A 13782-nucleotide genomic window follows, 5' to 3' on the forward strand; every position below is an offset into this window, starting at 1 on the left:
GTTCGAGACCAGCCTGACCAACATGGTGAAACCCCGTCTCTACTAAAAACAGAAAAATTAGCTGGGTATTGTGGCAGGCGCCTGTAATCCCAGCTACTTGGGAGGCTGAGGCAGGAGAATTGCTTGAACCCAGAAGACACAGGTTGCAGTGAGCCAAGATCACGCCACTGCACTCCAGCCTGAGCGACAGAGCGACAGTCCAAAAAAGAGGAAAAAAAATCACACCTCAACAGACTCAGAAAAAGCAATTGACAAAATCCAGCATCCCTTTATGATTAAAACCCTCAGCATAACTGGTACAGAAGGGACATACCCAAGGTAAAAAAGCCATCTATGACAAATCTATAGCCAACACTATACTGAATGGGAAAGCTTGAAAGCATTCTCCCCGAGAACCGGAACAAGACAAGAATGCCTACTTTCACCATTTCTATTCAACATAGTACTGGAAGTTCTAGCCAGAGCAGTCAGACGAGAAAGAAAGGGCATCCAAATCGGTAAAGAGGAAGTAAAATTGTCACTGGTCGCTGACGATATTATTGTATACCTAGAAACCCCTGAAGACTCATCCAAAAAGCCCCTATAACTGATAAATGAATTCAGAAGGTTTCAGGATACAAAATCAATGTACACAAATTAGGAGCACTGCTATACACCAATAGCAACGAAGCTGAGAATCAAATTCAGAGCTCAACCCCTTTTAGAATAGCTGCCAAAAAAGCAAAATACTTAGGAATATACTTAACCAAGGATGTGAAAGACCTCCACAAGGAAAACTACAAAACACTGCTGAAAGAAATCACAGACAATACATATGGAAACACATCCCATGCTCAGGAATGGGTAGAATAAATATTGTGAAATGTCCATAATGCCAAAAGCAATCTACAAATTCAATGCAATTCCCATCAAAATATCATTATCAATATTCACAGAACTAGAAAAAAAAAAATCCTAAAATTCAGATGGAACCAAAAAAGAGCCCACATAGCCAAAGCAAGATTAAGCAAAAATAACTAACCTAAGGTCATCACATTACTTGACTTCACATTACACTACAAGGTTATAGTCACCAAAACAGCATGGAACTGGCATAAAAACAGGCACATAGACAAATGGAACAGAATAGAGAATCCAAAAAGAAAGCCAAATACTTAGTCAAATGATCTTTGACAAAGACAACAAAAACATAAACTAGGGAAAGGGCACCCTATTCAACAAATGTTGCTGGGATAATTGGCATGTCACATGCAGAAGAATGAAACTGGATCCTCATCTCTCACCTTATGCAAAAATCAACTCAAGATGCATCAAAGACTTAAATGTAAGACCTAAAACCATAAAAATTCTAGAAGTTGATAGTGGAAAAACCCTTCTAGACACTGGCTTGGGCAAAGACTTCATGTCCAAGAACCCAAAAGCAAATGCAACAAAAACAAAGATAAATAGATGGGACTCAATTAAACTAAAAAGCTTCTGTACAGCAAAAGAAATAATCAGCAAACAGACAACCCACAGAGTAGGAAAAAAATCTTTGCAAACTATGCACCCCACAAAAGACTAATATGCAGAATCTCTACAAAGAACTCAAACAAATCAGAAAGAGAAAAACAATGCCGTCAAAAATGGGCTGAGGACGCAATAGACAATTCTCAAAAGAAGATATACAAATGGCCAACAAATATATGAAAAATGCTCAACATCAATAATTTTTGGGGATATGCAAATCAAAACCAGAATTTGACACCACCTTACTGCTGCAAGAATGGCCATCACTGGCCGGGCGCGGTGGCTCACGCCTGTAATCCCAGCACTTTGGGAGGCCGAGGCGGGCGGATCACAAGGTCAGGAGATCGAGACCATGGTGAAACCCCGTCTCTACTAAAATACAAAAAATTAGCCGGGCGCGGTGGGGGGCGCCTGTAGTCCCAGCTACTCGGGAGGCTGAGGCATGAGAATGGCGTGAACCCAGGAGGCGGAGCTTGCAGTGAGCCGAGATGGCGCCACTGCACTCCAGCCTGGGCGACAGAGCGAGACTCCGCCTCAAAAAAAAAAAAAAAAAAAAAAAAGGCCATCACTTTAAAAAAATTTTTTAAATTGATGGAATGTATCTCAAAATAGTAAGAGCTATTTTATGACAAACCCATAGCCAATATCATACTCAATGGGCAAAACTGGAAGGCTTTCTTGAAAACGGCAAAAAGACAGGTGCCTTGCATCCATTCCTATTAACATGTGTTTGGAAGGTTTCTGCCAGGGCAAATCAGGTATGAGAAAGAAATAAAGGGGTATTCATCAGGAAAAAGGGAATGTCATTGTCCCTTGTTTGCAGATGACATGATTGTATTATTTAGAACCCATTGTCTCAGCCAACATCTCCTTAGCTGATAAGCAACTTCAGCAACGTCTTCAGATCAATCAATGTGCAAAAATCACAAGCATTCCTATACACCTTTACAGAAAAACAGGAGCCATCATGATGACTCCCATTCCACAATGGGCTACAAGAGAACAAAATATAGGAATTATACAGTGATGTGAGGACTCTTCAAGGAGACTCTAAACATGTCATGAGATAAAGGACACAAACAAATGGAAGAACTTCATGCATCATGGATGGAAATCAATTATCGTGAAAACCCTACTGCCAAGTAAAATTTTACGATCCATCTATCCCTTCAGCTACCAATGACTTTCTTCAGAGAACTGGAAAATACTTTAAGTGCATATGGAACCAAAAAAGAGCCCACTTGCCAGACATCCTAAGTCAAAAGAAAAGTGGGAGGCATTAACTATACTACAAGGCTACAGGCATGTACTGGTACCAAAAGTATTATAGACCAATGGAACAGGGGGCGAGGCTTCAGAAATAATGCCACACATTACACATCTGATTTGCAAATCTCCAAAAACGCAATGGGGAAAGGATTCCCTACTTTATAAATGGTGCTGGGAAAATCGGTTAGCCATATGTAGCAAGCTGAATGGTCCCTTCCTTTTACACCTTATACAATTTTTAAGATGGATTGAAGCCTGAAATTTTGACCTAACATAAAACCTGGAAGAAAATGTGGTTACCATCAGGAATAGGCATGGCAGGACTTAGTCTAAAAACCAAAGCAAAACGGACAAAAGCCAAAATGACAATGCGATCTAATTAAAACTAAAAAAGTGTTCTGACCCGCAAAGAACTACCCGAATGACGAGGTACCTACGATGGGGAAAATGTTTACATCTCCCATCTGCAAAGGGCTAATATCCAGTTACAAAGAACTAAACAAATTTACAAGAGAAAAACAAAAACCTATCAAAAGTGGCAAGGATATGAACGCATTCTCAAGAAGAATTATGCGGACACAGGACACATGAAATATGTCATATCACTGGTTATCAAAGAAATTGCAATCAAACCCAATGGTACCATCTCACGCCGTTAGAATGGCAATCATTAAAAAGTAGACACGGTGCTGGGGGATGTGGAGAATAGGAATGTTTTAACTGTTGTGTGGAGTGTCAATTGTTACATTGTGAGACAGTATGGCAATTCCTCAAAGGGACTAGATCGAATTACATTTGACCCAGAATCATTACTAGGATATATACCAAAGGTTATAATCATGCTACTATAAGACTGCCCGTTGTTTATTTGCAGCACATTCGTAATGCTAATTACTTGGAACACCAAAGTCTCAATGACGACTGGATTAGAAATGTTGCAATATACACCTGAATACTCACAGCCATAAAATGGATGGTTGTGTCTTTGTAGGGACATGGATGAAGCTGTACCCTCTTCTCAGAACTATCACAAGGCCAGAAACCAACATCGATGTTCTCTTATAGGGTGGGAATGACAATGAGATACTTTGACACAGGGAGGGGAACATACACGCTGGGCCTGTCGTGGGTGGGGGAGGGATAGCATTTGGAGAGATACCTAATGTAAATGACAAGTTGATGGGTACAGCAAACCAACACGGCACATGTACACCTATGTATCAAACCTGCACGTTGTGCACATGTACCCTAGAACTTGAAGTATAATAATAAAAAAAATTGATGTTGGCGTGGATGTGGTGGAAGGGAAATACTTTTACACTGCTGGTAGGAATGTAAACTAGTACAACCACTATGCAAGACAGTGTGGAGATTCCTTAAAGAACTAAGAGTAGATCTACCATTCGATCCAGCAATCCCACTCCTGGGTGTCTACCCAGAGGAAAAGAAGTCATCATACGAAAAAGACACTTGCACACACATGTTTATAGCAGCACAATTCGCAATTGCAGAAATATGGAACCAGCCCAAATGCCCATCAATCAACAAGTGGATAAAGAAAATGTGGTGTATATATATATACACACATGCACACAGATATACACACACACCATGGAATACTATTCAGCCATAAAAAGAAATGAAATAATGACATTCGCATCAACCTGGATGGAATTAGAGACCATTATTCTAAGTAAAATAACTCAGGAATAGAAAACCAAATGTCGTTATGGTCTCACTTATAAGTGGGAGCTAAGCTATGAGGACACAAAGGCATAAGAATAATACAGTGAACTTTGGGGACTCGGGGAAGGATAGGAGAGAGGCAAGGGATAAAAATCTACACATTGGGTACAGTGTACACTGCTCAAGTGATGGGTGCACCAAAATCTCAGAAATCACCAATTAAGAACTTATCCATATACCCAAATACCACTGTTCCCCAAAAGTCTATTGAAATTTTTAAAAAGGAATAAAAATCCATTTTTTTTTTAAAAAAAGGCATAGAGTGACTGAATAAACAAGACCCATCTCTATGCTGCCTATGAGAAAGGCACTTCACCTATGAAGACATGCAAGTTCTATGTGCTGATGAAAAGAACACATATTCTGCAGCAGTTGGGTGAAATGTTCAGTAAATGTCAGTTAGGCTTTATATTTTTTTCCATGCAACCAGAAAAGATATTCCATGCAACTGGAGACCAAAAAGAGCAGGAGTAACTACACTTAAATCAAATAAAGCAGACTACAAATCAAAGACTGTAAAAAGAGACAAGGAAGGTCACTATATAATCATACAGGGGTCAGTTCAGCAAGAGGGTGTAACAATTATAAATATCTATGTACTCAACACTGGAACTCCCAAGTACACAAAGCAAACATTAATAGATCTAAAGGGAGAGACAGAAAGCAATACAATAGCCGCAGGAGACTTCAACTTCCCATACTTAGTAATGGACAGAAAATCCAGACAAAATCAACAGAGAAACATTGGAGAGTTCAACTACAAACTCGACCAGGCCTTAGTGACACTTACAGAACCTTCATCCAACTGCAGCAGGTTACATGTTCTTTTCATCAGAACACAGAACATTCTCTGGAACAGATCATATCTTAGGCCACAAAACAAGTCTTAACAAATTCAAAAAGACAGACATCATTATCAGGTATATTTTCTGATCATAATGGAATAAAATTAAAAATCAACAACAAGAGGAAACTTGGAAAATACACACACACGTGGAAAGTAAACAACATGCTTCTGAACAACCAATGGGTCAGGTAAGAAACTAAGAAGGAAATTTAAAAATCTCTTGAAACAAATAAAATGAAAACACAACATACCCAAATCTATGAGATACAGCAAAAACAGTACTAAGAGGGAAATTTATAGCAACAAAAGTCTGTATCGAAAAAATAGAAAGACTTCAAATAAACAACCTAACATTGAACCTCAAGGAACCCAAAATTAGTAGAAGGAAAGAAATAATAGAGACCAGAGCAGAAATAAATAAAATTGAGGCTAAAAAAATCAAAGAATCATTAAACGATTATCAACAACTATACACCAACAAATTGGAAAAGCTAGAAGAAATAGATAATTTCATAGACACATACAAGCTACCAAGCACAAACCATGAGGAAACAGAAAGCCTCAACAAGCTAATAATGAATAACAAGGCTGAAGCCATGATAAAGTCTCCTGTCAAAGAAAAGCTCAGGACTCGATGGCTGCATTGCTGAATTCCAGCAAACATTTAAAGACAATTTAACACCAATTCTACTCAAGTTCTTCAAAAAACTTGAAGAGGAGAGAATATTCCCAAACTCATTCTACAAGGCCCAGCATTACCTCAATATCAAAATCAGACAAAGACAAAACAAGAAAAAAAAAAAAAAAAAGAAAACTACAGACAATATCACTAATGAATGTAAAAGCAAAAATCCTCAACAAAATAGTAGCAAACCAAATTCAACAACACATTAAAAAGATCATTCACCATGGTCAAGTGGGATTTATCCCAGGAATGCCAGGATGGTTCAACATATGCAAATCTATAAATAAACCATATGGTAATTTCAATAGATGCTAAAAAAGCATTTAATAAAATCCAACATTTTATGATAAAACTCTCAACAAACTGGGTATAAAAAGAACATAGCTCAAAATAATAAAGGCCATATATGGCAAACCCACAGCTAACATCATATTGAATGAGGAAAAATTGAGAGCCTTTCCTATAAGATCTGCAACAAGAAAAGGATGCTCACATTCACCACTTTTATTCAACATAATACTGAAAGTCCTGCCAAAGCAATTAGGCAAGAAATAAGGGCACACGAATTGGAAAAGTATTAAGTCAAATTATCTTTGTTTGCAGATCACATGATCTTATATTTAGAAAAACCTATTGATTCACCAAAAAGCTCTTAGAACTAATAAATGTACTCAGTAAAGTTGCAGGATACAACATCAACATACAAAAATCCATAGCATTTATATATGCCAACGGCAAGCAATCTGAAAAAGAAATCAAGAAAGCAATCCTATTTACAATAGCTACAAAGAACATAAAATAGCTAGGAATCAATTGAACCAAAGAAGTAAAAGAGCTATACAAGGAAAACTATAAAACACTGATGAAAAAAATTGAAGAGGGCACACAAAAATGGAAAGATATCCATGTTTCATAACTGGAAGAATGCCATTAAAATGACAATAATACCCAAAGCAATTTACAGACTCAATGCAATCCCTATCAAAATACCAATGACATTTTTCATAGAAATAGGAAAAATAAACCCTAAAATTGATACAGAACCACGAAAGACCCTGAATAGTCAAAGCAATTTTGAGCAAAAAGAACAAAGCTGGAGGCATCACACTACCTGATTACAAAGCGTATTATTAATACAAAGCTATAGTAACCAAATCAGCATGATACCGGCATAAAAACACACAGACCATGCATGGCACAGAATCAATAACCCACATATAAACTCGCAAATTTATAGCCAGCTCATTTTCAACAAAGGTACCAAGAACATACAATGGGTAAAGGACAGGCTCTTCAATAAATGGTGCTGAGAAAACTGGATATCAATATGACTGGGAAAAGTGGATATCCATATGAAGAAGAATGAAACTAAACCTCTATCTCTCACCACACACAAAAATCAAACAAAAATGGATTAAAGACTTAAATCTAAGACGTGAAACTACGAAATTACTAGAAGAAACTCTAGGGGGAAACACTCCAGGACACTGGTCTGGGCAAAGACTTTTTTCCTTAAGATCTCAAAAGTGAGGCAACCAAAGCAAAAACAGACAAATGGGATTACATCAAGCTAAAATGCTTCCGTGAAGCAAAGAGATTAATCAAGTTGAAGAGACAACCCACAGGAGAAGAAAGTATTAGCAAACTATTCATTTGACAAGGGATTAATAACCAGAATATATAAGGAGTTCAAACAACAATATAGCAAAAAACCCAAAGAATCCAATTTTAAAAACAGGCAAAGATCTATTTCAAAAGAAAGAGACATTTCTCAAAAGACATAAAATGGCCAACAGGAATATGAAAAAAATGCCCAAGATCACTAATTGTCAGAGAAATGCAAATCACACCCACAACGAGATAGTATCTCTAGTTAAAACAGCTTTTATTAAAAAGACAAAGAATAATGGATGCTGGCAAGGATGTGGAGAAAATGGAACTCTCGTACACTGTTGGTCAGAATATAAATTAGTACAACCACTATGGAGAACAGTTTGGAGGTTCCTCAAAAAACTAAAAATAGAACTACCATATGATCCAGCAATTCCACAATACTGGGTATATATCTAGAAGAAAAGGAGAGAGACATCTGCACTAATGTGTGTATTGCAGCACTAGCCAAAATATGGAACCAACCTAAATTTCCATGAATGGGTAAGAAAATGTGGTATACACAATGGAATATTATTCAGCCATAAAAATGAACGAAATCCCATCATCTGCAGCAACATGGATGGAACTAGATGTTATTATGTTAAGTGAAATAAGCCAAGCAGAGAAAGACAAATATTGCATGCTCTCACTCATATGTGAGAGCTAAAGAAATGGATCTCATGAATATAGAGGGTAGACTGGCAGTTACCAGAGGCCAGGAAGTATAGTGAGGAGGAGGGCATGAAGACAGTTTGATTAATAGATATAAATATACGGTCTGATGGAAGAAATAAGACCTAGTATTTGATAGATCAGTAGGCTGACTATAGCTTACAATAACCTATTATGTAATTCAAATAGGTAGAAGAGAATAATTTGAATGTTTTTAGTGAAAAGAAAAGACAAATATTTAAGGTGATGAATATGTGAATTACACTAATTTGGTCTTTACAAATTATATGAAAGCATTAAATTTAAGTACCCCAAAATATGTACATTATACAATAATACAAAAGTAAAGTTATTTTTAAAAAGCTAAGTAAATGTAGTATTAGCTTTGAAAAAAGAAAATAATTTCAGCTTGGCATTAGGAACAGATTTTGGCCGAATGCTCACTCATTCACTTCAATGAACAAATAACTACTGAGTGGCTACAAAGTAGCAGGCACTGTTCTAGGTGCCTGAGATACCACAGTGAACAACCAGAGTCCTGAGCTTACAGGACTCAAATTTTAGTTGGGAAGACAGGCATATGGGACCAGGCTAAAACCACAAATGTGGAATTTAATTATTGATTGGTATACAGATGATATTGAAAGGCGTGATTCTGTATGAGCTCACCAAGCAAGTAAGTTTAAACAGGAAAGCAGTCACGGAACCAAGCCTGCGAGCACCCCAAGGTTAAAAGTCATGAAGGTAAGTGGGAACTAACAAAGTAGACTGAGAAGGAGGAGCCTGTGTTGTAGGAGGAAATCCAAGAATAAGTGATAATCCAGGAATAAAGGCAGACTTTTCTCACTACCTTTTCAAAGATATATAGAAGGAACATCCTGAAGTGGAACATGAGCTCTGAAGGCAGAAGAATTAGGCTTGCATGATAGTTCCTCCAATTATTATTGGAGAATCTGGAGTGTTCAACCACTATAAATTTCGGTTTTCTCAACTATAAGGTGGGGAAGATGATAAACACTTATTTTACTGGGTTATGAGAAAAAAATGAAAAAATACAGGTGAAAAGTCTAACTAGTAAAGTGCTATATAAATTAGTTTGTATTTTAAATTACAGTGTGTTCTTAAAGATTTCTAGGTAAAGACAGCAGAGTGAAGCAAAACCACACAAACTTAGTCCCTTAGATGACTCTCAAAACAAATAAAGTTTTTTAAAAGGTAAAATACTTCACCATTTACTAAACAGTAAAGAATTATAATTGCATACAATAAACTTTGAAAAGTAGTAACCAAGAATAGGAACACAGATTGTAGTCAAGAACTGAGATTCCTGGTGGCTCACGCCTGTAATCCCAGCACCTTGGGAGGCCGAGGCAGGTGGATCACGAGGTCAAGCGATTGAGACCATCTTGGCCAACATGGTGAAACCTCGTCTCTACTACAAAATTGTTAGAACTCTAATATGCTTTAATTTGTAGAAAAACAGATGGGGGAGCGGAGAGGAAAGAAAGGAAAATAACATATGAAAGACAGATAAGACAGACAAAGTATCCATCCTGGAAGAAAACCTAATAAAAGTCTCCATAAGTCCTTTGCAATAGAAAGTAGCATTATAAGCTCAATAAATGTGATCAAACCTGATGATAAAAATACAGAATGAAATGAAAAATGAAATTACAAAGCTAAGGAAACAGAGAACTATAACAACATCATTACAGATACAATAAATAAAATCAGAAACAAAGGAACTGAATCAGGTTGGTTGTGGTGGTTCATGCCTGTAATCCCCAGCACTTTGTAAGGCCAAGGCAGGTGGATTGCTTGAGCCCAGGAGTTTGTGACCAGTCCGGGCAACATGACAAACCCTGTCTCTACAAAAAAATTAGCCAGCGTGGTGGCGCATACCTGAAGTCTCTGCTATTTGGAAGGCTGAGGTGGGAGGATCACCTGAGTCCAGGGGGTCGAGGCTGCAGTGAGCGGTGACCACACCCCTGCAATTCAGCCTAAAAAAAAGGAATTGAATTGTCTACAACTAAACACTGGCAGAATTTTAACTGTAGAACAGAAAGCAAACATTATAAACCCTGACAAAGTTAAATTCACAAGTGAGAGAGTAGTGGAAGAGTGGCAGGAAGGGAGGGTTGAAAATCCTCCATCTCTCATGGCAAGGCATTAATTAATGCTACTAACAATTTGAACATAATACAAATGAACAGAAACAACATGACTACAACTTTTAATTGTTTTCTATAATTATTTTCCTCATAATGATCTTTTAGTAACTACTATATTTGATGGTAAGAAGTACTTGTTTCAAGGTACTGTCTTCCGTTTTACTTTAATTTTTGCTCTAATTCAAATGAAATTAAAGTTAATACTTTAACTTAAAAGTTATATGATCCCATTCTTATCAAATGTTTTCTCTCCCTCTCATACCTTCCCCCCAACTTCTCCTCTCCCCTGCTCATTTATCCAGCTATCATTCTCCATACATCGTTCTATTTGAATACACACAAAGATGTCTGGGATGGTGTTCACCAAAGTTAAAAAGCAATAGCTTTTTAAAGTAGGTTGTTGTTGCTGTTGTTGCTGTTGGTTAGAGACAGGATCTCAGGCTGGAGCGCAGTGGCATCATCATAACTTGCTGCAGCCTTGAACTCCTGGGCTCAAGCAATCCTACCACCTCAGCCTCCCAGGTAGCTGGGACTATAGGTGTGCCTCACCGCACCTAGTTCATTTTTTTCAATTTTTTTGGTAGAGAGAGTGTCTTGCTTTGTTGCCCAGGCTGGTCTTGAACTCTTGGCTTCAAGCAATCCTCTAGCCTAGGCCTCCCAAAGTGCTGGGACTATAGGTGTGAGCTACCATGCCTGGCCTGTTTCTTTCTTTTTACGATTTATTTTCTTCTTTATTTTTTGCTTATTACTAAAATATATTAGGTTTTATTTTAAATAATGCAAAACAAAGTCATTGTTCTTAAAAGACAGAGGGAGACAAGGAGGGAGGGGATATTCTTTTATTATGGTCATGTTAGTTTATTTGAATGAGGAATAACCTAGAAGCTGTCCACCCTTCCTTACTCTCTAAAAATCAAAGGCTGAGTCCTTGATATTAAGACAAGATCTCCTGACACCAAACATGGTGAAATTTACAAGTCTATTAAATAATTAATAAATAGAACACAGACACCTTGTCTTAAGGATGAAAAACAGGTAATAGCTATATCTTCATAACAAGTTACTTTATGGGTTGCTCTTACATACCTTGATGGAGCTCCTGTTTACTTTTTTGTGGTTCTTAAGGAATTACAGAAGAGTTTTGGTTCTAAAGCCTCTGCTTACCTAATCTCAGGACACTCTGCAAAGTAGGTGGCAATGCAGCCAAAAGCAGAAATGGTTCCAAGCCGAGTTCTGTACCAGGTCTCCATTCAGAGAGTTCTAGATGGTCCCACCTTCTTGGCCCTTCATCTATTAGTTTTGTGCACAATGTCAGAACAATGTGTAAGACCCACATTTGTAGTGTTCTGAGAGGCACAGCTGACCACACACATAGTGTCAAACATGTATACGAAGAGATAAATGTGATGGTTCTACTAAAAGGCACAAAATGAAACCCAACTTATCAATAGTCTTGTACTATTAAATACTGAGATCAATATATTCTATACAAAAACTTGCTTAAATGATTTTGCACAACTCCCAGATCGATTAGTAGTGAAAATAAACAAGTCAATACATCATTTAAAATGTCGCTTTTAAACATAAAATTTGCCACGAAAGACAGCTGGGCCCAGACTAATTTTCAAAACTACATCAGTTTTAAAGGCAGTGACACTCAGCGATAAAAGGTACAAGAAAATATTTATGTCAGAGCTTACTACAGAAACTTTTCCTGCTTCCAGCAGAAAACTGTTCGGAAAGCCATTGCCTGGTTTCTACAGCTGGCAAGACCCAATGTATTCCACACACAATGGAACCTCAATTACTAACTTCACATTTTTATGTTTTAATTCTGCCTTTCAAGAAAACGCACTTAATCTGGATTCCAAATTATCAGTAATACTTTTGTACTTCTCTGAGAAGACTGTAATTTTAAGAGGCTCGTCCTCACATCTTCAATAACTTTAGCCCCAGAATGAAGTAAGTCAAAATAGTTTTCACTCAGTTTTACAAAATTTAGTTTTATATACTTACAATGTGGAAAAGGAAAGGTGTATGCATGTCTGCAAGGCATACGTAAACATCTTATTGATAACTGTTGGAGTTTTCCTTTTAGCATGCTAACCAGAATGTTTGACAGGGTTAAGGATGTGGTTATGAACAAATAAGGACATGTTTGTTGTAAAATGCAAAAGCCTAAGGCCAATTTTATACTTCTGCTGTTCCACTCCGAGAAACCAAATGTGACCTGGGAGATCTATGTTTTCCAACCTCCTTTTAGCATTAGAGTACACAAGAGCATTAACTTGGACCTGGACACAAAGACATATTTAATTCAATTAACCAAGATCTCTCTGCTGCCTTTCTTCACCAGCCAGTCTACTGCAGGTCAGTTTTTTTGTTTTTTTGTGGGGTTTTTTTTGGCTTTTTTTCCCCTTCAGAAAGATCTGTTTCCATTTTATACTTCAGTAACCCATCATTATTTACCAGCGTTATCCCCACTTGTTGCTCTTGAATTCCTTCCTGCGCAACACTTGGACAAGCTGAATATTGGCAATATAAATCTGGATTTTCTTAACTACTTCAAATTTCTAAATCAGTTACTAATAAAACTTTTATTTATTTTGTTATGGTTTGATATTAAAAATACTCATTTTGATCAACTATCTCTCCACATTAAAGTATTTTACTTAATGAAAAAAAGTGATAAAGTATAAACATTTATGAAAACATTATTTTCTAAACAAAGCTAAAACCTCTAGTCCCCTGTGTGAAAAAGAAGTTCATCTCAGATCTTCCCAGTTCCTGATCATCAATTTTTTTTTCTTTTCCGAGATGGCATCTCGCTCTGCTCACTGCAACCTCCGCCTCCTGGGTTCAAAGGATTCTTCTGCCTCAGCCTCCCAAGTAGCTGGGACTACAGGCACGTGCCATCACGCCTGGCTAATTTTTGTATATTTAGTAGAGACAGGGTTTTATCATATTGGCCAGGTCGGTCTCAAACTCCTGACCTCGTGGTCTGCCTGCCTTGGCCTCCCAAAGTGCTGGGATGACAAGCATGAGCCACCGTGCCCAGCCTCAAATTATATATATATATATATATATAGAGAGAGAGAGAGAGAGAGAGAGAGAGAGAGAGAGAGAGCGAGCGAGCGAGCTGGGCCTAGAGGTCAGAGATGGGAAGCGCAGAGATTCTTCTGCTGGCCCTAAACCCAGGACTCCATGCATTCTTCAGAGGCACTGAAATG

At 37.6% G+C, this 13782-nt stretch overlaps 1 protein-coding gene across 1 annotated transcript in view; it reads right to left on the reverse strand.

Moving 5' to 3' along the window:
• BLOC1S5 (biogenesis of lysosomal organelles complex 1 subunit 5) overlaps nucleotides 1–13782 on the reverse strand; it is a 56119-nt gene that overhangs the window by 18217 nt on the left and 24120 nt on the right. The window lies entirely within an intron of this gene.

This window comes from Rhinopithecus bieti, unplaced genomic scaffold (assembly GCF_001698545.2).
Source record: "Rhinopithecus bieti isolate Rb0 unplaced genomic scaffold, ASM169854v2 scaffold_10612, whole genome shotgun sequence".
NCBI classification, from domain to species: Eukaryota; Metazoa; Chordata; class Mammalia; order Primates; family Cercopithecidae; genus Rhinopithecus; species Rhinopithecus bieti.